General features: G+C 34.7%; 1 protein-coding gene and 1 long non-coding RNA gene across 2 annotated transcripts in view; one reads left to right on the forward strand and one right to left on the reverse strand.

Moving 5' to 3' along the window:
- The window catches only part of PCDH11X (protocadherin 11 X-linked), a 480,483-nt gene that overhangs the window by 22,423 nt on the left and 430,381 nt on the right, over window positions 1–27,679 (reverse strand). The gene's annotated exons all lie outside the window — the stretch shown is intronic.
- Window positions 21,774–26,795, forward strand: LOC137863458 (uncharacterized). The gene is made up of 4 exons (XR_011100905.1): window positions 21,774–23,828; window positions 24,058–24,136; window positions 25,358–25,397; window positions 26,336–26,795. It is a non-coding gene; the product is annotated as an uncharacterized lncRNA (long non-coding RNA).

A 27,679-nucleotide genomic window follows, 5' to 3' on the forward strand; every position in this document is an offset into this window, starting at 1 on the left:
GGTGCTTTTTCAGGCTTTCAGGAAAAAGATAACTTAGGAATCAGTTCTCCTGCAGACTGCAATTATTCATGTTCAGGGTAAGAAAAGCAATATTAAGAATTCTGTATAAGGACTCGATAAGCTTATTTAGTAAGCAGGAAAAAACAAATTAGCAATTACTCTCTCAAGGAAACATTCTCTTTATGAAATAAAGCAGTGTGCCAATAAATATTTACTTTATTTTAGGTAGAAGACACTAAGTCTTCAAGGTAGCAGATTATTATGTAAATTATTAGGCTGAAGGACAAAATGGTTCTAGGTAGGAAAGAAATAACCTCTTCACTTTATAACTAATGATAGCAAGTTCAAGAAAAAAAAGTATATAAATTAATTCATTATTGATGGATAAATAAAATATTAATTAGAGACAGCATAATAAAAATAATTTACTTTTCATTAATAACAGTTGGGTGTATCTAGAGACTGTAAACTGTTCCACAAAATGTATAGGGGCTATTTTAGCTATGACTGGAGGCTTAATGTTTCACCGTTCCACTGAAAGGTATGTAGGCATCCAGAGGGGAAAAAAAATCCCATTTAAACATCAGTCAAATCACAAAGAATAATTAAAACACTATTTTGGTATTTGCAAAGTCAACTCTGGAGATTATTCTTCCAACCTGTAGTACAGAAGGTCAGGCTTCCTCACCTTGATGGCAGATATGCAGATATTGTGCAGAACTCACTCAAACCCTTTTGTGCAGTCAGTTTAAAAGCCAGGCACAAGACAAATCTTTTCTGCTACCGTGATGGGCAACAAGGCATAAGGAAGTGAAAGAGAAAAAAAACTGTAGGTATTCCCTCAATTTTCATTTGCTGCAGAAATAGCAACCCGTATCTCAAGGTCCTTACAGAAGAATGTGTAGTGCTGAACAGAAGAGGCTGACATCTGCCCCCTTTTTCTTCAGGGGGACAGTGCATTTTTATACTAAATTTGCTATATATTGACAACAGAGACATCCAATGACACACAAGAACTGTCATGTCTCTTAAGCCTAAGCAAACGTGATTTACTGAGAATCAGATTCAAAGATCAAGGAAAATGTCATATTTAGACACCATTTTATAGAGCTGCATTCATCTCCACCTCTCATTTTTGCATCTTCAGGATGCTTTTTGTCTCAATTCACATAGATAAAAGCTTATTTTTCAAAACTAAAAAGTCCTTCATTGCAGGTTCTCAGAAAGCATAGACCCTAAGCAGAATGTAGCATGAAAAAAAAATCAGGAAACTACTAAGTAAAACTGAGAATCATCAATTTGGAGAAATTACAAAAGTGAGAATACAACAGATACAACAGTTTTTGGCCTACCTTAAAGAATATTTACATTTTCCAGACTATAAAGCCTGCCAAAGAACAAATTTAACCATGTAATGCTCTATTTGAATAGTATTTTCTGTAGGTATTTTGTTATTCTAACTGAAAAAAAATATGTTATCAGCGTTCCTCCTTGAGGAGTCATACAATATAAATAAGCACATTCATAAAGTCAATTAGAAGTCAAAAGTAAATAAGTGTTGAACTGCAGTAATTATACTATGCAATATAAATGATTAATCCATTAGAGTTCACAGCGAAGGTAAGATGCTGATCCGGCATGTACAGTGCCACTAATGGAGAATGGATTTTAAAAAACCCTCTAATTAGGTAGAATTAAGTGGTCACCTCTCTTAATTGGAAGGAAGACAGAATTCAAACGTAAAGAGGAAAAGCTCATTTTTAACATAGGAATGTAGCTGTCCCATCTACCTCACTCTGGCACCATGCTGAGCAGTCCCACACAACGGGCTTTGACATCTGCCTATTGCCACATGCCTAGCCAACTCAGCTGTGCTTCACCCAGCAGAGCACTGAGCTCTGACTGCTGCACCTCATGGAAAGGGTTGCTGCTAAGGTGTAGTGTCAGCTCTTCCCATTCTTACCTCAAAGAGCTGAGCACACTTAATGTTCTTACAAAGTTACTGGCAGTCCAGCCTGAGGAATCAGAAGAAAATAAAAAGGCAACTACTGGGCCACTGGCTACTCCAATGAAACAAGTATTTTGCTGTACTACTTAGAACAGATATTGGCAAACACACATCTCCCCTTCATGAAGTTAAATTTTACCTTGAGTGACTACGGCATTAGAGAGCAACTGAAAGATGAGGGGAGAGCATTTTGGAGCCAGCTAACAGGAAAAACAAACAGATAAATAAATGAATGATCAGGCTATATTAAACATTTCCACTCCCTATACCACAGACATGCCTAGATTTTTAGGGTAACTCCAAGTTAGCAATATCCTTAGGAAAATAAATAAATTAATTAATAAAATCAGGATTTTAGCCTTATACCTAAAGAAGGTTGGTGGAGTTTTTTTGTTTGTTTGCTTTGACAAACAACACTAAAAATCTAGCAGTCACCTCTAAACAGTTTTGTTTTGTTTTGTTTTGTTTTGTTTTGTTTTCCTTTTCATTCAGTGTGTTGTTAACATAAATCACACTTCTCTCACAATCTTTCTGGTACACATGTGGACACCATAGCAACTATCACAATGTACAAATCCTATGCTCATAAAACACACAACTGAGTGATGAAGGGATTATTATCTTTAAATCCAGAGATATGCAATCACCCTATAGCTATGGCTTAAAGGTACAAATAATTATAGCATAGTCTTTATTTATTTATTTTTTTACATAAAAATCCAGCAACAACAACAAAAAGTTCAAATATGCTTTTCCAACCTAGCTATGTTGAGATCAGCATTAAGAAGCTGAGTAATTAATTATATTACCTTTATTGTTAGTGAATAACTGTCAGGAAATAGCCTTAAAATCCAGATTCTGTTTTAATTTGTTATTTATAGGCAGAAGTCAGGCTTTCAGGTCGCTTAATGCAAAATAACTTAGACTGTGAATACTAAAAGAGATGTAGAGTTAAAATAGACATAGATTTAAATAGAAGAGGTGCTTAAAATTATACGATTGCTTGAAAACTAACCAACCAGAGTAAACACAAGGATCAGAGTAAACACAAGGATGGGAGTAGGAATGCAAGGCCAAAGCACAGAGAAAAATTAATGGGATGTACAGATACCCCTTTCCTTCAGCATAGTGTTAAGCAGAATCCTCGTAGCCTGTACTGCACTGCTTCTTTATATAGAAAGTATTGTCTTCTCTTCATTAAAGGGAACTACATCTTAGGATCTGTTTTAAGGTTGCTTATATTATATTTGATGGGTTTTGTTATTCTTCTTTGAGGATTGGCTGTTAAGGCTGGATGCAACACTACACAATGAGAACACTGATGAAACTGAGACCTGTTTTCATGCAAGTAATAACACATATGCGAAAGAATTTCTTCATGGTGAGGGTGACGGAGCACTGGAACAGGCTGCCCAGGGAGGTTGCAGAGTCACCTTCTCTGGAGATATAAAGTCTGTCTGGATGCCTACCTGGGCAGCCTGATCTAAGGAACCTGCTTTGGCAGGGGGGTTGGACCCGATGAACTCTCGAGGTCCCTTCTAACCCCTTCATTTCTGTGATTCTTTGATAGCAGAATACATTCTGCTGTGCCAGAGTATGTCAAATGTAATAATGGGATGCCATGCCCCTGTAAAAATGCAAGCAATATGACAATGACTAAAGAAGAAAGAACTGAAGGTTGAGTGAAAAATAATGGATCGATGAGAGCTAGTGATTCTATAGAGAAATACCAGTTTCTACTCTAAATACACTTCTGATGGAATTTGTCTAAAGTCTCAGATCACTTGTAGATAACACTTCACACTTCCTGAATTGTAGATTTCGGGCATTTTGAAAAGATCCAAGTTAGTCCTAATTAATACTGAAACATGAACAGCAAATTCATGTTTGGCCTGAACTTTAAGAAACTTACTGCAGTCTCCTTGAAGACATGACATTATAAGAACCCCTCACAAATTAGCTCATATAACAGAAGATAGAATTGAGTTTACCCTTTAGTAAGAGAGAGTTCACAGTCTTCAGGTTCTGAAAGTAGAAATTGGAGCTGAAAAGAGGGCAAATTGTTTTAACATTTAACCAATTTGGATCAGACGGACTGAAGCCTGCAGTAACAATGAACTAAGCAAAGTATAAAGGAAACTTAATTGTCCCATTTTGTTCTACTGAAAAATGGGTTTCTAATCAAGCAGTTAATACAGTGAGGAAATGGCCTGTCATAGTCATGGCACACTTGTGACAGTGCTGTTGCTGCTAGTTTATGAACTCCATGACTATATGTGATTCTCTTCATGTACCAAATCAAAGGCTGAGGGACAGAGCATTCCAGGCCCGCATATGTGCTTGTGTTGATGGCCAGCTTGTGCATTATATCCTTATAAGATAAAGGTATCTATTATATTTATCATTTTGAAAGTTTTGGAAGCCACATGTTAGTATAAAACAATTAGATATAATTGCATGGTTAAAGTTTGATGGGGAGCCCTTTCAATTTCTTTTTGAGTGATTTCAAACATGACAAAAATTTATTCCTAGCAAATAAACAATCCAAGGAATACCATCTAGAAATTTAGAATAATTTTTGATTGATTCAGGATATACTTAGCCTTAATAATGCCTTTATTTTATATGTGCTCTCTAAGAAATCCTTTACAGAAGAATGGAAATGGATGCTGCTGAACAAAAAGTTTCTTGCAAAAATATTTCACACAAATGCACACACAGGAATCCATGCAGTAGAGGCCTATTTGCTATTTCATGTACTAGCTGGCAAGAAAAGATGTCCCAGCTTTTAAACCTAATTCCACTAGAGATGACCTACACTTCTACTCATTCAGAAGTGGATGGAAAAATGTAACAATTCCCACCCGAACCAAAGTTTTGATATGGTAATAAAATTCAAAGCATTGTTCTTCATCAGGTTGAGTAATCACAGTGTTTCTGAGAACGTGGACAATAAATATATTTCTGCTGATTGAACCAATCCAATCTGATGGACATCGGTGCAGGAATTCACACTGCTGTGGCCTAGAAACCAGTTACATGATGTAAAAAGATAGATTGCATTGTTAATGAGAACGCATAATTATGCTACTGGTTTTCAGTAGCATAAATTTTGAGCAGAACCATCCCAGTTTCTGCTTGAGGAAAACAAAAAATATTCTGCAACTATGATGGTAGGCACTTAAAAAAATTCTGACACAAAAGGTGTAACAATGATCACAAAATAACATGTAGTAGCCTATGACAGACATGCTGCAAATTAGATGTCACCTTAATAAGCAGGAGGAAGAATATTTTTAAAAGATGTAAAATAGTTTTGAAGAAACTGATAGTTACCTCTGTACGTGTTAGACTTAAATAATGTTTAAGTGGCTATTATTCTGCTCAGGAAGTTTGTTCTGCTGTGCATTCCACTGAATTAAATCAAGAATAAATTTGGGTGAAGTTAAAGTGCCCGCTCCATCAGTGAGAATGGAACAGAGATCACAGTCAAGTCAAAGGAATAAAAAGAATGATTAAAAGAGTTCTATGTGCTTTTTGTAGGACATAAGGCTGGAGGCTCTTTTATGTGAATCTAGAGTTCAAAGCTGTCTCGTAGGAGTACATTAAAAATAAAATAGTACCAAAAGTAGATAGAGGGCAGAATTTTTACCCTGAGTTTCTGCTTTCTGTGCTAAATTATGGATAACTCTTATCAGCAGTACTTAAGCCCACTCTCTTCCAAGAACTTAGTGGCAGTCAGGAATATGATGACAGTTCACCTTCTTTAAGTGGTAAAGATACAGCCTAGAAACACCAAAGTGAAAGGAAGGAAGTCTTAAAGGTATAATGATTGTAGGGACAAATCTCTATGTGGAGAAGCAACCTATGGCACATACTGTAATAAAGACAACATTCAGCACAAAGACACTACATGGGATTTTCTAATCTCAGACAATGTAACAGATTGATATTTGTGAATTTACATACACCAGTACTTACTGTTGCTGCATCCAACACAATACTATGTGTGCACACTGGCAGAAGGGAAGGGAATACCTTCTGTCATTTTTAAAGATTATTTATTTATTTAGAGATTATATTGTTTATTATTCACAATAAATAATTAAATAAATAAAAAGTCTATCCCGACATTATGAGTCAATCCAAACTGAAAGAAAATTTTACTCCTACATTTACCTTCAGAAGATACTCTATAATACTAAATTTCAGTTTATAAACCAGTGTGAACCCATTATTACTTACAAAGCATTGGAAGCATAACACTTCCTTCAGTGCACTAAACAACCAGTTTAATATATTCTCTCTCTTTGAATCTAAGAGAAAATGTCACCATGGGTCTATTCTGGAGAACTGGACCTGTGGAAACTCCTGTCTTAAGTTGCTGGGTCCAGGAGTCACTTTTCTAATATTTGGCAGGGATAGGGACAACAGTATGAAACAACTGTTTGCTCTAGTTTGCTTTGGACTAACAGCTCATATCACCAGCCATGAAACTGGGGTGAGAGCTTCATGAAACATAGGTGGAGAAATCTTTCCATACACATTAAGAGGCCAACTACCACCTACCACTCCTTAGCCATCCTCCTCAACTTTAGCCATCCACTCAACTTTAGCCATCTTCCTACCTATAAGAGACACTTCATTCTTTTGCATTTTCTTATTTTCATTCTATTTGTGAAAGACCATATTTTTGCACAGAGGTTCAGCACTTCTTGCTATTTTCTTCCACATCATCACCTCCAACTATAACAACCTCTGTGCAAAAGACCACTGTGTATGGAAACAAAGTTGGTGATCTTCTTCCAAATCTTTTGATGCATTTTAATGGAATATTAAGTAAGACTGAATGCAACAGGCAATCCACCCCAATATTAAGCTGCTTACTCTTGAACAATAATAACAATTCAAAAATGTTATCTTTTTAGAAATAATCCATGCTACTGAAATAACTTAATTATGAATTTTTTGCTGTTATTGCTGAGGGGGGTGGAAAGAGGAGAGAGTGGAGAAGTGTAGAATAAAGTAGAGGCTAGAAGAGGAGTACTTACAAAGCAGTTCCATTTGTCACTTAAAAAAAAAAAAAAAAAAAAAAAAACAAAAAAAAAAAAAAAAACATGAACTTGAAGGCAATTTCCAAAAGAATTTTCTCCCTTACAAGTTAAATCCTTTTTCTCCTCCTCCTGTTCCACTGCTGTTAACAAAAAAGCAGCTCATAAATCAAACTTTAATCAAGCTGAAAATCCCAATTTTATTTCTTCACTTCCCTAGGGGGTCGGAGCATTTTGCAGAATCTTTTGTTTTCTGAACTTCTCCACTTCAGAACTTCTGTTTGCTGCTTGCTTTCTCTCCTAATAAAATTACTTTCATTTAGGATTACTACCCTTCTCCCTTTCCTGACATTGCACTTGCTTCCTCAGCCTCCCGTGACTGAAAGTATTTAAAGCCCTGCAACTTAATTGGAAAAAACATGATTGTAAGGGATTAGCGACCCCTAAATTCAATACACAGAATTACGTTTACACGGCCAAAGAGAGATTAATCTGCCTTTTTTTTTTTTCTTTCTTTCTTTAATTTTCTTTTGTTTTCTTAGTTTTACACTTCAAATCTTTATTAACTAACATGGAGACCACATTCAAGTAGGACAAAAGAAAGAAGCATTATCATTAACTACTTATATTGTTGACAGTGATTATGCTGAAATCACTTCTAAATATTCTAACACCATGTGCAATTCTTTAAAATTCTTTCACATGCTATATTTATGAAAACAGCCTGATGCAAAGTTTAACTGAGCCTGCTCATTTAATATGTTTTGAATCAATTCCTGGATGAATTTATCCTGGTATGAGACATGACACTTCCTTTTAATCCACAGTTAAGATTGCTAGCATTTTTGTAAGATTATATATATACACACACAACTGATTTGCTAACAAAAAACAAAACACTGATTTGGAACAGACAGGTTCTGCCTAAAAATTTGGAATAGATTACAAATATTTTTCCTCACTTTGTTATTACTGCTCCAAAATATAGTTTAAAACGTTATATTTGAAGCACTACAAGACCTCTTTAAGGTTTATTTCTGAATAGGACAGAGGCAAGAATGAATAAAAATAAGCACACTGTCTTTGGATAGCATGACCAGAAACTCAACCATAGTAAGCAAATGAAAGGAATGTTTCCTATGAGACTCCCATATGAGATTTTCAGAATGACTAAAGATTGTCTTTAAGGTGATAAGCCAAGTTTTATATTGTCGTTTAGGGAATCACTTCCCAAGAATGAATAGAATTATGCCTATGGCATTTAGTAAAATCAATGTTGAAGGACAAGAAAGCCCTACAGCTAACAGTTAAAATCTCTCTTTTGCTTCTTTTTCATTACCTTGTTTTCTTTGACTATATGATAGGGATAGCTCTGAGCTGTAAGATGTAAATAAAAAGGAAAACTGCTTTACACAATGGACCTTCCCAGTTCAATCTGTAGTAAATTCAGACATTCCAGATATAGAATTTAATTTCTTTTAAACTTCATTACACATACAACAACAACAACAACAACAACAACAACAACAACAACAACAACAACAACAACAACAATAATAATAATAATAATAATAATAATAATAATAATAATAATAATAATAATAATAATAATATAGAGATAAACCCCTACCACTAAAGAGGAAGTTTTACACCAGATATACCTTCCTTATTTCTTTTAAGGAAAGACCTCTTTTATTCCAAAATAAAAGTAAATCAGTTAAATGTATATAACACAAAACACTTCCCTAAACCCAAAGTCCCATTCCATGGTACTGTATTTTTATAGTGCAGACTCCATGACACAAAGCTCAAGATTGCATTTCCTGTCATAAGGAAGTGGAAATGTCTGGATTCTCAGGTCCAGATGAAGAAATCAATACTTTTGGAATGTGTGGCAATGGTTTGCTTTGAGCCACATTTAAATGCTATAACTTTATACAATATTTACGTGAGTATCAAAGTAGAATATAAGCAATCCTTGTAAATAAGCACTATAATTTACTCAAGTGCTGCTGGGACAGTTTGAAGAGTTTAAAAAGTGATATATTACAGACTGCCTGCTCTTTGCTTTCCATGGATTGGAAGTCTCTCCAGGTAGCTGGTGTTTTCTAATGATTTTGATGAACAGTTAAATGTTTTTGGATTTTGCTGACTACCACTTCTGTTGACAAATAATGCATCATCAAAAAAAAACAACCACTGATTTTGGAATTTTCAGCACTAAACAATAAGTAGAAGACTTGTTGTGAAAGCTTCCAATGAGCTAGCCCTTTTAAGCAGAGATCATCTTATTAGTAAAAGACAAGTAAAAGCCTACAGTAAGGTCACAATCTACATATGTTAAAATACGACCATTGTTTTATAAGACTTTTTTTTTTTAATTTATTCTGGTGCACCAAAGTCATTCTAATCACTGTGGATGGAAAATCTTTACACCTGATTTAAGTAGGCTTAATGATTTGGTTCAGTCAGTAGTATGAACAAAACCCATTGAACTCATTATTAATGCATTTTCATTTTTCTCTTTGGGTTTTGTCTCACCATTCAAATAGAATTTCAGCTGTGACAAATAATGGATTAATTCTTTGAGGAAGTGCTATTAATTCAGCATTGAATGTCATGAGTTTACCCTTCTCCAGAAGTTTTAACTGTTTTTATAAAACTGTGTTATACCCTTAATGGGACTTTGTATACAATTAATTCTTATAGTAATTATCCATATTATGTAGCTGACTATGTCTACTTCAACTGAAAACATCGAGTGTGCACATCTGAGTGTGCCGCATTTTAGGTATCTAGCTATCTAGTCTGCCTGCAAAAAACACTGCACAGTTTAATATGATTCAGTGGACTGTGTAGATAGTGTACTCCATCACTTTCAAAAGTACAGGTAGGAGAACAGGGATTTGCATGAAAGTGCTGATGCTTTGGAGAAATGGGGGACCACGTTAATGTGTCCTTCACACAGCAGATGGTACGTGAAATCTGTTTCATGGTTGGTATGTTTTGTAAAGGCTTGTAAAGATTTGTTGCCCACTGCTTCAACCATAAAATGAAGATATATACCCACACCAAAAGCATCAAAAAAAAAAAAAAAACATCAATGGTAATGGCACCACCTCATAAAATAATCCAAGTTTTTCTTAAAGTAGGAGAAATTTTCCTTAGTTTCTGTTAAATCACAGGCTTTGACAGACAGTAAGAAATTTTATACCCCAAACTTAAACCTATGCTTGTATACCTGTGAACCCATATTTTCCAATTAAAAAGAAATCAAAATAGAAACATTCTATTCCAATAGGAATGACAACTTCCAATAGGATTTAAAATATTCATTGCCACAGCACTTTATAGGAACATGGAGGCAGGCCAAGTTCACTTGGTCGTAAGGTCCTTATCATACTCATGTCCCAGACATAAGAAAGAACTCTAGATGAACATCTCATTTTGATAAACATCCTCTGCTATTAATCAAGTAGTAGTTCAAATTAACTGTTGTTCAAATGTTATTCAAAGTTAGTTATAAAATATATTTCCATATTTGTATTTTCTAAATATAAAGACCTAGTGAAATTGAGGCACGTGTGAAAACCAAGAAGTTGTATCATACTTGAAGGATATAGTAAAAAAGAAAGCAATCTTTACAAAACAGTGTCTTGGGTTATAACAGCTGGGTACAGCAGAGGGAATGCTCATGTTATATCTTACTGTAAGGTCATTGACTTTTATTATAATCTCACTTCTGTATAGTATGCTGTCATTCTAAATCTTTCCAGACCAAAATATAAGATTATCACTGTACTGGGGAAGCTGGCTGGAGTTACTTTCCCCACAGCAGCCCACTCAGTGCTGTAGCTAGAACAGCATTGCTATCACCAATGTTTGGGCTATTGCTGAGCAGTGCTGGCACAGCACCAAGACTCTCTCCAAACTCCCCAAAGCCAGCATGCTGGGGGTGAGCAAGAGGTGGGGCATCGATAGGGCAGCTGACCTAAACCGACCAACCATTTGTGAGCAAAATAATTATCATATTATGCTACTATAAGTTAATATATACATATATTATTAGAAGTGACTAAATGTTCACTCTTCACCTGAACTGTAAAGAGATTAGGGCCAGAGTTTGTGTAGTAGCCTCAGCATGGTGCCAAGCCCATGCTGCCATATTGAATGTGGGTATTCAGTGATTTGTATCCATTTTTTATCTGACATCAAGCACACAAATGCAACAACCAAGACATGAGATGTCAGCTGAACCTTAGTAATATTCAAAAATATGGAATCTGAAAAATCTTGGAAATTAGTGACTATTCTTCAGAAATGAAACATCAGTTGTTAATAAAATCTCATCTACAGAACAATCTTAATCACAAGAATTCTTTTCAAAAACTCTCAATAATTATTATTTTTTTTATAACATAGGTATCTATGTCATTATTTCTGTTATGATCAGTTTGAGTTAGGTGAATTAGAATATGAGATTATAAATTGAGAATTTAAGATTGAATTTGAGATTACAAATAAATATAAATATGTATTTATATTTATATATTATTTTCTATAGCAGAAAAAAGAACTTGAATATTTTGCTTGCATTTTGACTACTTCTGAACATTGACCAAGTGACCTGCAAAAACTGCTATTGGTATCTTGTGTAAAAGTCTGAAAACACACACAATGAGAGATAGTCAGGAACCAAAGCCTGCTTTCCTCATAATTTTCCCTGGCAAGGAGGAAAAGAAAAATAAATAAATAAATAAAAATCATAAAATCATGAGATGATATATTTTCTTAATTTTAGGAAATAAACACTTTCTCTCATTAGTGACTTTCCTCCTGTTTGACCTTGTTTTCCTGATACACGGGATTTCTTTTACTAACCATCTCAGCTTTTGTCATACAAGATTTCTAAAAGCTACATTCTGGAAATTGGGTTTGTGCATCACGGCAGGTCTGGCATGCGAGGAAATCAGCCATGTGCTAGATTTTTTCCTCCCCATATCTATCCAAAAATACACAGCACAATTTCCATCCCATCATTTCAGCTAAGAAGAAAATCTGACAATTTATTACAGTCCTCCTGTACCAGATAATAGTCCAATTGATGGTATGTGACAGAGCAGCTTAACTTCAAGAGCCAGCGCTTCTTCGTATAACTGCTGTCACTTTTGCTTTTCTCAACTTCACCTCAGTAACTGATGGTTTTTTCTGCTGTTTTAATTTTGATATGTCTTGTTTCCTCATAAGCTTGCCAAGAAAGTGAATAAAACATAGGTTGATACAAAATGCGTTGTGTAAGGTGTATCAGTTTCTACTCACGTATCCACAGAGGAGAATAGTGTGCAGATATTTGCCATAGGTCTTGTGCCTACAAACAAATGCCTAAAGTGTTCACTTTGAAGAGTATCTGATCCTGCAGATCTGTCTATAACATTTATGCTGAGAAGCCCTGCTAATTTACACTGAGGTCTATATTGCTGGGGTCAGATTGCTACCATAACTGAACTTGCCCATGTAAAACTAGTTTGGCTGAGTTGCACTGCAGCTACAGCTAAGCATTTACAGTACAAAACCATATTACTTTAAATAAGGTGGAAAGGACAAACAGAGGAACAAGAAGTTCTGGAAGTTTTTTGCCTCTCTTCATTGCAAATTTGCTGGTCCTACTGTCCTATTAACATTACAAAATATCAATACACTACTATGTCTAAAAGAACTCGCAACTTGAAGAAGGTCTAACATTGCCAAATGTTCCAGACAAACTAAAAATACAACAAAAATAAATCTGAAATCCCAGGACCTTATTGACTTCAAATCAGATTTTTAATTTCAGAAAATTGTATTCTCTTTAGACAAACTTCCCTGTTGCAGCTTAAAGAACTTACGTTGGAAGTGCCATATTAACAGAGGTCCATCCTATACTACTGCTCATAAGAAGAAGAGTGAATAAGTAGATAGCTTAAAAGACTAAACTTACATAGCAATGGATGCAATAGCACCAATGAAAAGTTTGTCTAAGGAAAGTATGGGTTCATGGGAATCAATATGTATATATGATTGTACACATTTAAATTTTTAAATAGTTACAAATATTCGAGAAACATATATACATAACACATAAAAATATGTCCATGTATACAAATATTGAAGAAAACCATATAAACATAATTCATTTATTTATTTTTTGTAAACATAATTTAAATGTATTCATGTCATAATTTAAATGTATATGTTTATATGCTAATGTATATGAGAAAAAAAAATTCTCCCTCTCTTTTTGCATGTAAACATACACATATATTTCAATTCAAGGAGAATTCTCCCTCAGAAACACCTTAACCTCACTATATAAGAACATTTGCACTGGATCATGTGAAAAGACCACCTGCCCCGGTATCATGGCCTTGGTCATCTGACAATGACCAAGTAGATGGCTATACCATTACTCATCACAATTTTCTGCTCAGGAGCTATCTGAAGCAGTGGAGAAGTGGTGTTCATGAGAACTGAAAATGCACTGCAAAAAGTGTTTATATTCATTTACTATTCTCAGTAAAATTAGTATCTAAACTAATTATATTACTACTATACTAATTATGCACCTTGTATATATATATATATATATATATATATATTAATAAAATCTATGCCATAGTAAATATATATATGAGTACTATTATATTAGTATTAGTGTCTTAAATTCTCATAGTAAAATAGTGAAAATTATAATTTAATATACTATTTTAATTTATAAAATAATGGTAACAATTGTAGAATACAACGCAGCTCAATCCTTGTCATAGCAAGGTTGTACGTAACTGATGACTCTACAGAAATGGGGAGAAATTATACCTGAGTTGTGTTAATACATATACTCAGGTTTTTAACATACTAAAGGTATTAACCTTCACAAGGGCCCAAGAAGTTACATGTAGTGATGCTCAAGGTAAACATCAGACAATAGAGTATCTTAGATGTGAATGAAATAAAGTTACCTAACCTCTGTCAAGGAACAAGCCCTCACTAGAAATTTAAACTAAGATTTTCAACTATTAGCTGTTTGCACACAACATGTTTACCTTTAAAAAAATAATAATTAAAAAAACAAAAAACAAAAAACAAAAAAACTCTTTTTAAACAGAAAAGCAAAACAAAACAAAACAAGAAGTTGGAATTCTTTACTGAATTCTCCCCATGAATGTCAAAAAAGCCTGTATGATGGAACTCCATTTTATTAATTCATACTGAAATTGATTATTACATTATACCATCTAATGGCTAACCACTTTTGAAAGGATCCATGAACCATGACATTTTCCCTGCATATTTGAAGGAAGCAACAAGAGTGCTTCTTTAGAATACTTAAACTTTGGAGTTCTGTGCAATAAAAAAGTGCTTTTCTTTTAGAATTACATATCTTTTTATAGTATTTCCTAGCAGCAAGTCTTTTCAAACACATGCATTTAAACAATCAAACTTATTTGCTAACAGTAGCAACACAAAATAAAACAAAACAATCAGATTGTACTTTGGAGATTGGAGTGGAAGGTGAGACAAGATGAAGCACTCTCTCCTCACAAAGAACAGATTGGGATAACTGCTAGACTAGACAAAAAGTAGTCAATACTTGGTACCCACTCAGACACTGGAAAGGTGAGTGTTGTGCATTTGAACTATGTGTGTTCGAACAAATCAAGTTTCTTTAGTGTTTGGTTTTGTTATTTGTTTATATTTTTATTGTTATTGTTTGTTGACACAGGAATATGGCTCCACTGTTAAGCATACATAAGTGTTTATCGTCTTATCAGAGCATTTATTAACGAATACATAGCTTAATACAGTATAAAGAACAGCAACAGATTTTAAAAGTATTAGTATTTTTATTGAGTCTGAGGTACTGTAATTATACATTGTACTGTGAAATTAAAGGTTTTAGCCTTGGCTTCTATAGTAGTTATTTCACAGGTTTTTGCATGAGAGCTCAATCCAGAATCTACTGAAAGTCAGTGGAACAGCTATTTTTTATTTTTTCATTAAATGAACAAAGGGAAAAACACTAACCTTACCAGACCAGTTCAGTCACTTTGCAAGCTGTATACAGTTGGACAAGGTAGGAGTATCTAATTCTATCACTATGGATCACCCTTGGACCTTGCCCTGAGATTCTTGCTCATTTCCAAAATTTCTTTCAGAATATAAGCAATAGATTTTTCCACCACATGAAACTAGTGCAACAGAACTAGTTGTACTAGTCTGTATAGTCAGTATATTGTACTGAGGTGGTACTGCAGAGGTTGCATCAGACATCTGTGCCCTTGCCTAACTCAGGCTTTCAGAACCACCCCCTACATAGCTTCATCTTGCTATGAAAATACATACACAGTTCCCTGGGAAACATGCTGGATATACTATTATGAAACTTTAATTCCTAGATGATCCTTTCTTTCTCTTAAAAAAAATATGTGTCTCAACATCAAAGAATTACAACACTGAGACAGTGATCTTGTGACAGTGCACCTCATATTGTCCCAGATTTATCAGAACTACATGGACTTCATGTCTACTTTCAGGAACTTAACGGTTTTGTGCTTCTGACCTAGAACACATCCCTGAAAAACACTGGTCAGAATGACAAAGTTCCCAAACGTTCATTAAGGCTTTATGACAGCTGAAGAGATCCTAGAAAATATAGAAAAAGGATTAGGCATGCTACATCCACAGTGCTAGAGAAACTGGGGACATGCGTTTTTGGAGTAAACGCCCCAAGCAAGGGACGTCTGTGTGAGCCTTCTAGAGCACATGCAAAAGAGTGTCCTTCAAAACGTGGATCATATGGTTGTGAATATATCCAATTTAGGCAGAAGATCACTCCCAAAACTGGATTAAAACAAAAATTAACAACAAAACCAAAACCCGTACAATACAGACATAGCCTAGTGCACACATAAAAATCAATCTCAGAATTTCTTAGACACAACAATATGAAGAAATAGACTATTTTCTTTTATACTCCATTATTTAATTGTAAAATTGAAGATACTGTCTTCATTATTTTCACCGCACGTTAAAAATCTTCACCTGCCATCAATAAATGAGAATGACACTTAGTAGAGTCATAGAAGCTTACATACTCAGGGTTGGTGTTTTTTTGTTTGTTTGTTTGTTAGTTATTTAGTTTTTTTGTTTGTTTTAAGCATTAAATTGTGTATTAAAAATGTAAGTTTCTGGATCAACATGTGTTTTGATAGATACGTTCAAGTATTTGTAAGATCTCCTTCCAGCGTCCTGATGTCAAGGTAAACTGCTATTCTATGCAGTGTCACTGATCCATACAAATTACGATCCAAACTAAAGACTGACTGAGAACATAAAACATTCTTAAAATTCATACAACCATATACTCTTCTATGAACTGATATTTTGGGTGACACTTTCCAAGTGAGCATTAAAGTAAATTTGCACAGTAGGAACTGCTTCAAATCTATTAGAAAAAATAAAAATCTAAGCCAAGATGGTCACAGTTAGGACCTATTAACTACCTGACTGAATCACAGCAATCTCCAAAGACTGGAGCCTTTGCATACCATATGTGCTGTGAAGCTGTCCTGAAAGAACGGACTACATAGTGTTTTGTGTTTAAACAAACAAACAAACAAACAAAAAACTTTAATCATTCTTTTGTAAAGATGTGTACAGCAAAGGGAAAGAGAGTGTGCTCAAATGTGCTCATATGTGCTCATATGCTCATGCATGTCTACACAAGCACACACAATTCAGTAATTCATCCAGTTAAAATAAGAACAAAACAAGATCCTAGTTTCATCGCTTAAGTAGCCATTATTCTTCAAGTCTTTACGTACTCGTTAAACATAGTGTTTTCACCAAAAATTCTGGTCCTGTTTATGACATTATCTAATTGTCAAAGGTACATTGACCTTCATTAACAGTAATGCTGCTTCTGAATAGCTTCAAAACAGTAACATTTGGGGACTAAATTCAGACATCTGCTTATTCCACTCTCAAACCCTTTCCAATTTAAACGAGGGCATTTTTGCTATAACTAAGTGAAATAAAATAATAAAAAAAAAAATCTTTAGTAGATTACCATAGTATTTGATGTCCCCTTAATTACAGAAGCACAGATTACTCACACAGAGTTGGCAGCTCCTTAGTTTTTTAATTACTATCAACTACGTCTGAGTAGACTAATTTGTCAGTAAATATTCAGTGCTAGTTAAAGGTTGACTGAAAATCTCAACCCGTCACAGCCTTTTGTCAGATCATGGAGCAGCTCTCCATCTCCCAAGGCAGTCAAATGATCAAAAATCTTTTAGGCAACAAGTTTCAACCCTAGAAATAGAGTGTCAGAGGAACGGCCAGCACAGATCAAAGCAGTCATCCATCTAATCCCAAATCCTGACTTGAAAAGTGATACTTTACAGGAAAAAGAACAAAACTCTTCATTTAGGAGACAAATCTACCCTGTGAAAACTGTCTTTTTTGCCTCATGTGCCACAAGACCATTTATGCAAGGAAGCATGAAGATTTGTAATCCTTTCAATACTCTGGACATATTTTTTAAATACTAATCATTTCAAAGTAGCATGTTATTTTATTCTTATTAATGTTCAGTACAGAATACCATATGGCAATGTGTGATGCAGATTATTCATTAGTCCCAAAGGAAAAACAACCTTCATGTGCTGCTTTTGAACAAGCCAACTTTCCAGTTATGCTCTTCTTCTTTAGGACATGAAGAATTTTGAAACTCTGCATCCATCTCCACATCTTCTATGATCTTGCATCACAGGTTTCCCACATCTCTCCACCAAAATTCTCTCCCTTGTATTAGAAGACTTCAAGTGACATTACTGAAGGTGCTATAGGTTTATAAAAAATAGACTGGGGATTGTTTTCTTAGGATGTGTACTAGGTTAAACATTAAGAGAAAATCAGTGTTTTGTAGTTTTAAGTGATGGCTGGGAGATAAAGAATGTGAGCCAGTAGATGGGAGAATAGACCACCAAACATCTGGAGAGCTGTCCTACATCTGGAGACTAACTTAGCTACTTGTACCTTCTGCATGACTTCACTATTTCTATCAGTTCTCCCACAGAATAAATTTTGTCCTCAGGATTGCTTTATGAGGATCAGAAGGACTCTGAAGTGCTCAAGTTCAACTTCAAGTAGGAACATACAAGTACAATTATAGGGATAAACAAATTAGTTCTGTAGTGCTGTAGTAAGTGAGAACTGTACTCTAAATATATATAAAAAAAAAAGAAACAGAAAATACAAAGTGAAGTGCAGGTGACTAATGACTTTTTTTTTTTTTTAATTAGGGTAAATCATAGTGGTTGAACGGAAAAACTGCAGGTTTCTAGTCACATGCTTGCTTCTTATCTGCTTTGTTTTTGTACCTACTTTTTGGCATCACAGCCAATGTTGTTTCTGTACAGCGTTTATGTCCAGGAGGCAATTAATAATATATAATCCTGCTACAGTTACACTTTTTTTATTATTAATATTTTTCACTTTTTTTACATTTATTTATTATAACTGCTCTGTTAAGTTGTACATACTAATTCACTAAAATGATTCCTCAACTTACCAGAATATACTGCAGGTCATTATAGCTTACACTAATACTTTAAGTTAGACTTCCTAAAGTAGGAAAGTGATTAACATAACAAACTTCATTTCATTCATGATAATTTGTTGTTTCATTAGAATGCTTATTCCTAAACTTACGTTAGGTGTGGCATTTGTTCCCTGGCTGCTATCATTAAATCATTAAATGCTTGGATTTCTCATGGCTTAAAGACACCACAATTAAGGACAGTGTTAATCGCTCAGGGGGAGGAGGTGGAAGAGGGTGGATGGGGGGGAAGGCATTTTTTGTTTTCTTTCCTTTGTTTCTCAGTTCTCTAGCTTGTTAGTAATAGGCAACAAATCTTACTATCTCCCTACTCTGAGTCTGTTTTGTGCATCACGATAACTGTTGAGCAATCTCCCTGTCCTTATCTTAACCCTTGAGCCCTTTTTTCTTCCCCTTCCCCTTTGAGGAGGGGGAGTGAGAGAGCAGCTGAGGTGGAACTTGGCTGCACACCCGAGTAAAACCACAAGAGTTCTGCATAATTTTGTGAAAAAAAGAACATTTTTCAGCATTCATATATACTTCTGAAACAGTGGCTTGGACCTACACAAATTTCTACTACTGCAATGGAGTCCTACGGGTGATAAAGTACCAAGTTATTTGTAAATGTAGTTGAATATTGTATACAATGCTTTTACTGTGAATACAAATGTATACATACACCGATTAATCTAGGAGAAGCTACCCAATGGAAAAATACAGAGACTGAAATAATCCTAAAAAACAATAGACAAGGCCAGAAAACAACTTCACAACTTCAATAGAGACCAACAAAAAACAAAAAATCAATTTCAATACCATAGACAGGTTTGGAAAACCACCTGAATACTGCTTTCAAAGTGCAAATTCATCACATGAGGACAATGTAAGATTGGTCATGTTCATACACATTGTCCCAGCTTGACAAGTCATTTTCTAGGGACATATTTCCATTTACAATGTTCATAGGGTACAGCGTCAACTGGTTAAAAATACCCAATATTAATATTTTAGGGGAAGCACGGAAAACATTGATAAACAATAAAATTCAAGAATGAGCAAACTAACACATTTAGTTTTCTCCTATCTTCATGGACTTTACCAACAGCCAGACTCACTGATGTAGGAATTAACTCCATAGATCTTATGCCACACCAGCATACTGGCATGAAAGCCAAATGGACATCGTGTTCCTACTGAAGTTTTCTCACCCCAAAGGAGAATTCCCTATTAAAATTGAATAGTTTTAGCTTCTCCATTTCTCCTCAGTACTTTGTAGCCTGACTGGGTGGCTGATGGCTCAGACCCTAAGAATATTATCATCACTAATTGGTTAATAAGTAAATGGTCCTTTCCTCCCAATGAAAGAAACAGCCTGAGAAATCTACATAAATAAGGTGTGAATATATACAGATCAGTCCTCATAACTATTTGATAATGACTTTTTTTGCCATAGGCAAGAATAGTTCTGCATGTGTCTGTTTCCAAGCAGCATTTCCAGCTATACAGACCTGCACAGAGTACATCTTCCTGTGTAGCATGTTTTCTGCCTCTGCTCTTTTTCTTTACACTGTTACATGTTTATGCATTCTGTAAATTATCTGAGTAAAGAAAGTATACATTACTACAGCTTTGTTGTGCAAAAGTCATTGCAGGGAACAAGTCTGACTACACATCATGTCAGTTTTTTCTTTACAGAAAAGTGATAGGTGCACTGCTTACACAAGTATCATGACAACCACATCAAATAAACTTCATTTTTCATAGAGTAAACTGACAGTGACATTTAATATGAAGAACAGGGGATAGATTTTCAAATCTATGGAAATCTTTGACAGCTTAGATACAAAACCAGGCTAGCATACCATAGATATGTCAGGTCAAAATAAAGTCTATTTTTTTCACAGACAATAGACAGGATTTTACAGCTTAGCTATTTATAGGCTCATTCAATTACTCTAGAGCAAATGACATATTTTTCACTACATTTTCTCAAAACAATCACAGTCATCATATTTAAATATTCTGCTTTAAAAGTGGAATTGAATATCCTCAAACTTCAGGTGCAAGATTTCTCATGGTTTGCCTTTAGAACATGCAACCCGTATATCCAATGAATTAAGGACAAACATTTTTGTTTGAATAATATTTATTTCAGTGTTGTTGGGCAAGGAGAGGAGGGTCTGATGAGGTCCCTAAATGAAATTTATTCCGTATCAGTATCTTTAACCTCAATACCTGGAAAGTAGTTGGGTAAATACTGATAATTCATATACACTGAACAACAACAACAAAAAAATTAGATTTTCAGTTTCCTGTATGGGATCCAGAAAATTCTGAAATCCTAAATGCAAATTAATGCAATAATACTGTTTCCATATAGCACATTGTTTTGATGGTATAAAGCAAAATAAGGTTTTCATGGAAATAAATTTTGGAAGTGAAACGTTAAGAGAAGCTTATGAATTTCAGAAATTCCTGCAGGTTATGTATTATTTGGTAAAATTTTGAACATTTTAACTAAAAATTTCCAGCTCTTCTGTTTCCAAAGACTGAACAGCCTGAGAATTCATGGTTATCTTGTTTGTTCACAACCAAACTGAAACAATAATGCACTTACCAAGGCATGAACATCTGCCATGTAGCTGGATAGAACATTAACATCCATATGCAATTTGCCCAGATTAATTGTTAATAGCTGTATGGATAGTTTGTTCACAACAAAAATTTGCCACCACCACATTAGAGTACATCACGAACTTAGGATACAACATAACTGAGAAAAACAGATACTAAAGTCTAGGTAACTGCACAGTTTTAAAAATAGCTGTAATAGGCATGCATCAAGGCAGTATAGATTTCACTTTTGTGACACATAGCTTTTCCCTGAAAAGCTGACACAGGATGTAATTACGCAATACATTTTCTTCAAAAGTGTTTAATACACCCAGTCCAGACGATCACTCTTGTGACTCATTTTGCTGGATTTCTTCAAACTGCACCAGTACAGCTATTAGCAGGACTTTGTTGTAAATCAAATTAAAAAAAAAAAGGGGGGGGGGGAATGGGGCATATGTTTTTTGTTTGTTTGTTTTTGTTTTTTAGCTCAACTAAGCCAATTTCAAGGTTCACAAACAATCAATACACATTTGGTAGAGGAGGCAGAAGGACAGAGACAGCAGCAAACCTGATGCAGAAGGGCAGACAGAAGCAGGGAAATAGGGCAAGATCTTCCCAAACCAGATCTGCTGAAGAAAAATATGTCTATCTTAGGGTTACCAAGACAGTGAAGGATCTAGAGGGGAAGATGTATGAGGAGCAACAAGAAGCTGTCTCAGGGGAGGTTCAGATAGGATATTAAGAAAAGGTTCTTCACTAAGTGGGCAGTTGGGCACTGGAACAGGATTCCCAAGGAATTGGTCACAGCATCAAGTCTCTCGGAGTTCAAGAAATGATTGGACACTTCTCTCAGGTTTGATTTTTCAGTGGTCCTTTGCGGAGCCAGAAGTTGGACTCAATGATCCTTTGGCGTCTCTTCCAGCTCAGGATACTCTATGTTTCTATGGCTCTATTCTGAAACTAGTGTACCTCTGGAGTGTGCAGCATAGGATTGCACAAGCGATGAGTAAGTTGATGATTAGTAGCAAACAATACATAAAATGTGTTTAGCATAATGCATGTACTAACCCACTGTTTTACAGTATCTAATACTAAACATTTTAATTTTTAAGAGTAATTTAAAGAAATAGGGTATATCTCAAAAAAAAAAAAAAAAAGGCAAAAAAAAAGAATCAAGTATCTAATTAACATTTTATAGATCATTGTAAAATATGATTAATTTGGTTAGATAGAGACCCAGACTTCAGGGTGGCAGAAATATGTGCTGTTACTGATTTTACTCTGAGTATTAGCGCATCACAGTTGCGTTTGTGAGATCTGGATTCAAAGCAGCTACAGGTACTCAGAAGCAAGTGTTAGGTTTCACTGAAAGCAAGGAAGAGTAAAACAACTCAGTAGAAACAAAGTTTCACAGTGGCAGGATGCTGCCAATGAGCTGATCAGAAGCACCCTGACTCTGAGATATAGTGATTTTCCACTCCTAAAGCCTGATGAACCAGGAAATATAAAATTCTTTAAGATATTATAGATATATTTAGAGGACTTGAATTTACTCCTGAAATTATTGTTATTTGTATTTTTAGAACAATGACAAAGTGGATATGACTTTCCTGGTTAACATAGGAAATCCTACTACAAATACTTGGACCGCTCTCATGAGCCAGGTGATCAAAAAGTTTGCATACTATACTGCTAGGCACATTGCAATAATTCTGTTTTATTCAATTTCCATTTACACATACATTACTTTATATATATATATATATATATACATATATATATATATAGGATATATATATATATCCAAAGGAAAAATTTAAGCCAGTGTGAATTCTTCAGAGAAACAAGGCAGAAAGACAGCACTCAATATAGCCATAAAAACATGGATATTATAATTCCACAAAAAATGGGGACTTGAGTTACTTGCTGTATAAATTAGGTTTGGAAATAAATGAGCTACCTTTTATTGTTTAGCTCTTCTGTGATGAGTTTCCCTTCCACATGGATTGAAGAAACGTATGAGACATTCCTTTCCTTGTAAGGACATAGATAAATAATAAATGACAGACAGCATGAGTTTAACCACAGCTTTAGATGTCAGAATGATTAAATTTATAGATAAAGAAAATGTGTTACAAGTAATCTATCTAAACCTTAATATTAATTATTTGACACATATAGGAAACTACTAGTTAATCTGTAGAAAATGGTGGTAAAAAACTCTAATGATAGATTAGAGTTAGATTAGTAGTTAGAACTACTTAAAGGGCACTTACCAAAGACATTGCGAATGAAAAAGGAACATCTGGGCCGGAGGCTTCTTATCTAATATTAATGACTTCCCATAAAAAAGCAGGAGGTGCTGTGTTTTTTTTTTTGTTGTTTGTTTGTTTGTTTGTTTGTTTGTTTTGTTTGTTTGTTTGTTTGTTTTGGTAACAGGAAGTTGGAAGCCATCAGATTGAAGGGCAATAGAACATCAACCATGAAGATGAACAAGATGACCTTGAGGATGATGGTAGAATGAAATTTCACACTATTAAAATTTAAGTGTACTAATAACAGGAAATGGTAGCCCAGGGGGTAGTTCATAGGAAATGTTACAAGATGAAAATATCTTTTGAATGTTAATTAAACAGAATGACTGTGTCCCAAAATTCTCCCACCCTGGCATTTACTTCCCCTTTACCTCTTTTAATGCCTCAGATTTCCTATCTCTAGAGGTATCACCTTTTTCCCTTCATTAGGTATATTTAAAGAGTTACAGAGGTGCTTCTGACTCAGTGAGAATGGGTACCTGCAGAACCACCTTAGCTGCTCCCCTCTGTAAGCCTTCCTAGTTCTCATGATCATGAAAAATATGTTTTGTTTTTCTATACAAGTATTGTTGTTATTTTTCTATACATATTGGGAAACACTCATGCTCTAGTTCAGTGAATGAAGTTCTCATCTAGAAGGTTTTCTAGAATTCTTGTAACCAGCAGTAGAAAAAAAAATGAAGTTAAAATGGCATGGGCATAGAGGTGAACTATTAAGACCAATTGATGAATGGTGAACTCTCTCATCAAGAACGGACTGAAGAATGTTTGCCCTTCTGTCTAATAAAATGAATTCCAAACCACAATTATAATTTATTTCCAAGCAAACAAAACAAACAAAAAGGATCAGAAGAGTAAGTTGTTAAAATAATAATGTCAGCACAAAACAAATATTACCGTGAGTAAACTGGCATGGAAATTAGAAAACTTAAGAACCATTAAAGGAATTTGATAGCTCCAAGCAGTCATAAAAATCATTTTTAAAACAAAGCCTGACATAAAAGACATTATGAGATATGGTTGTCATAAACAGAGGCTGAATTTGTTAACACATAAGTGTTCTGTGGTTATAACTCTGAATTTGGCAAACTGTGTGTACCAAAAATATGTGACATACTTTAATTACAGGGATCTTTCTTGGTTCATATAAAATATTAACATAAGACACTTAAAATACATAGATATTCAGACACATACAAAAGGCATTCAGACACACTAGATTCATGCATAACCAATTTTACATAAAGACAATTTGATCATTGCTACTCTTTTAGACATTTCTCTTATTCTGGGTCTACTGCTGCAATCAGCAGAAGCATTTGTTACTGTAATTATGAACACAAAGTACAATAGTAATACTTAATGATCAGCTGATCTGCTAATAACACTGATGCTATTTCTGATAAGAGTCAAGGATCTATAATGATTTTCAATTAAATTTTGTACTATTTCTCAGTTTGAAAATCCACTCTACATAAAATACCTTAGCCAAAACACTTTTTTTATACACAAAATTTCATTATTTAAAAAATAAGACTTCATTTGATTAAAAGGTAAAAAGTTGATTTTGATTCTCGTTCTCTAACACCCAGTAGAAATTGAAGTAGGTGGAAACTCTGTACTTGTGGCCAGCAATTTTCTTTAGTGTTTTTTTTTCCCCTAATTTTACACACAGTTTGTTTGCCAATAGTATTATTAATTGAGGTTCCTCCTTTTTTTCTCTCCATAGGAAAGATGTTGCACATTCCAGAACATTATCAGGCTCTGAGGTACTTGTCACTTATGTAACCAGAATATCACAGAATTACAGAATCACAGAATTGTCTAGGTTGGAAGAGACCTCAAGATCATTGAGTCCAACCTCTGACCTAATAACATATAATTTTGTATGTGTGAAAAGTGCCTCTTAAAAGTGAATAAAGTTACCAGTACAGAATCAGGAGTTTTAATTCATGCTTATGGAAACAGGAATGGTGTTACGTAAACCTGTATAACAACTGATTAAACTCCATTGTGAAGACAGACATACATAGCAAAAATTACTTTTTAATCCTCTGGGTAAAAGTTATGCTAGGAAATAGCATATACAATATTCTAAACTACAAAAACAGTTTCTAGAAGTATTCACTGTCTCTTAGTAGCGGTACTAAAATCTTTTGTGGTAAGTATCCTGGAATCACCGTACATAATTAGTGAGAAGTAACATCACATATCAAACTTCTGATTTGCTTCTCTAGTAAAGAAATAATTACAAATTACATTGTTTTTATTAAATAGTAAATTTAAATTTTCAAAACAATCCAAACCCCACATTTTTAGACACAGGCTGACTTCTGCAGATTCAGACCACACAGTCACAGCCCAACACTGCCATGCTGGTTCCCCAGGTGTGTGCAGTGTAGGAACACTACCTTACAAACTTCACCCTTCAGAAATGTAGGGAATCATTAATTTATATTGCATGTGCAAAAGACAGTGATTATACCACATTTGCTCCCATCTGGTTTTACTGACATGCTGAGTATTAAAGAAAAGAAAAAGCAGGAGAAAGCAGGACACAGAGTTTGGGTGGGACCTGGCATTATGGAAGTTAGGAGCTCCCACCTAAGTATTGTTTTCCTGGGGAATGCAATGTTCTGGTGTTAGATGTGAGATTTATTTTGTGTGGTTTTTTTGTTTGTTTGTTTTGTTTTGTTTTGTTTTTCAGTCATATCTCCATTTTCTAAGAAGTACCTGTATCAGGAACAACCCTCAGGAATAAAGGAAAGCTGTTCTGCGCTTCAGAGGTTGGAAAGTTCAGCAGAGATGAGTATGATGGAGGTCATGGGCCTGACTGTTTTGCACCACTCGGCCAGGCCTGCAACCTGCCTGTGCTCCTGCAACTCACTAGCACATGCACAAGGGTGTTTTTTTTATTTGTTTGCTTGTTTTATTTTTTTTTTAATGGAACTGTAAAATAAGGTATGATTTTGATGTAACTAATATATATGGTTCTGAAACTTAAAACTGCTAGTTGTTTTGTGTTGTGGCTGCTAGGGTGAATTCATTAAGTCTGAGACGAGGTGCTTATTGTGCTTTATGAACAAATTAGTAAGGAAAGAAATGGGAAAAGTAATTATTTATGTTACCGTAAAGAAAAATCTTTTAAATAAAGATTAATGTTCAAATGGTTTAATATTGTTGACATGTAGTTCAAGCATTCCCTTATACACGAATAATAAATGCCTATTTCTTTGTATAGCTTGTCAGCATATATTGCTTTCTGATGTTTATGGTAAAACATCAACACAAAACCTCAGTATATCAGGTCTCTTGTGTTTTAACCCATTTAGTGGATACGGTTCTATCAAAGTAACACTGTACTAGGAAAAATGCACAGTATCTTTTCCACTTGATAAGACTACCCTTCAGGGATCCTCATGTATTGAAACAGTTACGCATGCCCCACAGGCTATTTTATTTTTTCCTCCTACTTCTAGATCCTCATTTATTTTTGTTTTTAACAGAATTTAAAATTAAAATTTTTAGAACAGATAAAACAGACAAGTGCTCACTGATGCTTTTAGAAAAATCCTTCTTTTGAATGCAAAAGCTGTTGCAGTTCACGCTATCCATAGCAGATCACACAGAAAAGTCTAACAAGCTTCTGTTGAAGCAGTGAGCTTTTTTTATTATTATTATTCCAGTCAGTCAACTGACAACAGCTCCAACCCAGTTAGAAATCCTTTAAACTGCACTTCGGAAATCACCATCACAATTGCTACTAATTGGCACTTTTGTTGGCAGCCTCAGGAGAAGAAAGAAGCCAATGACTGAACGGGCCATGGAGAATGAACTCCCCTTCCAGCCTGTCAGAAACCAGAACAGGGCAAAAGTACATTCCTGTAGGAATGTGGTTTTTTTTTTGTTCGTTTGTTTGTTTGTTTTTCTTTCCATTATTATTAAAAAAGAAAAAAAATGCCCCTAATGCACAGCATCTCTGCTCTACCTGGCTTGTACCTAGAAAACATCACTCTCAGGACTAGCTATCTAAAGTGTTTCCAGGATCTTA

The sequence above is a fragment of the Anas acuta genome, chromosome 13 (genome assembly GCF_963932015.1).
Source record: "Anas acuta chromosome 13, bAnaAcu1.1, whole genome shotgun sequence".
Lineage (NCBI taxonomy): Eukaryota > Metazoa > Chordata > Aves > Anseriformes > Anatidae > Anas > Anas acuta.